Source organism: Sinocyclocheilus rhinocerous, unplaced genomic scaffold, assembly GCF_001515625.1.
Source record: "Sinocyclocheilus rhinocerous isolate Xijiao unplaced genomic scaffold, SAMN03320098_v1.1 C35837464, whole genome shotgun sequence".
NCBI classification, from domain to species: domain Eukaryota; kingdom Metazoa; phylum Chordata; class Actinopteri; order Cypriniformes; family Cyprinidae; genus Sinocyclocheilus; species Sinocyclocheilus rhinocerous.
Window position 1 is genome coordinate 1 of NW_015765124.1, and position 658 is coordinate 658.

Genomic DNA, 658 nt, shown 5'->3' on the forward strand with positions numbered 1-658 from the left:
AACAGATGAATTTATAAATTTTATTTTAAACCAACTTTGTTCAAACCCCCTTAAGTAACGAATACAATACAAGCCACTCATATGTTGACAATTTCAGTGTTAGCATTTCAGAAATAATCAAATAGTTTATTAAGTCAAGCTCTGCAACCTTCAATCTCATTAGTTTTACAACATTTACAATCAGATTGTTGTAACAACTGCACAAATCACAGTTGTGGTATGTGGTCTTATGGTGGTCTCCTCTCTTTTATAGAACGGAGATGCCCAAAGCAGAAGAATAGACAGAGGGAATTCACTCCCTAGTATGCTGGAACAAAAGGTGATGTAACCATATCATCTGCCAACTAATTAAGATTATTGTGTTTAATGCTTGTATATATGAGCTCTTGTATACAGTATATTGTTACTTAAAGTGACAGTTTGATCCTGGTTCATTAATATTGTTATGAACATGTATTCGTTTGGCAGATTTACCCATATGAGATGCTCATTGTGACACACAGAGGCAGAAACAAGCTCCCTCCTGGTGTAGACAGGACAAGACTGGAGGTAGACATTGCTTTGGCTCATTGTTTTACCCTGTTGCACTGTTCTGCTGGGAAACGTTGACCACATAACCTCTCTCTCCAGAGGCACCTGTCACCTGAGGAATTCCAGA

At 37.7% G+C, this 658-nt stretch overlaps 1 long non-coding RNA gene across 1 annotated transcript; it reads left to right on the forward strand.

Annotated features, from left to right (window-relative positions):
• Positions 1 to 16: 16 nt before the first annotated feature.
• Positions 17 to 657, forward strand: LOC107735164 (uncharacterized). The gene is made up of 3 exons (XR_001639313.1): positions 17 to 319; positions 469 to 549; positions 631 to 657. It is a non-coding gene; the product is annotated as an uncharacterized LOC107735164 (long non-coding RNA).
• The last annotated feature ends 1 nt before the right edge of the window (position 658 follows it).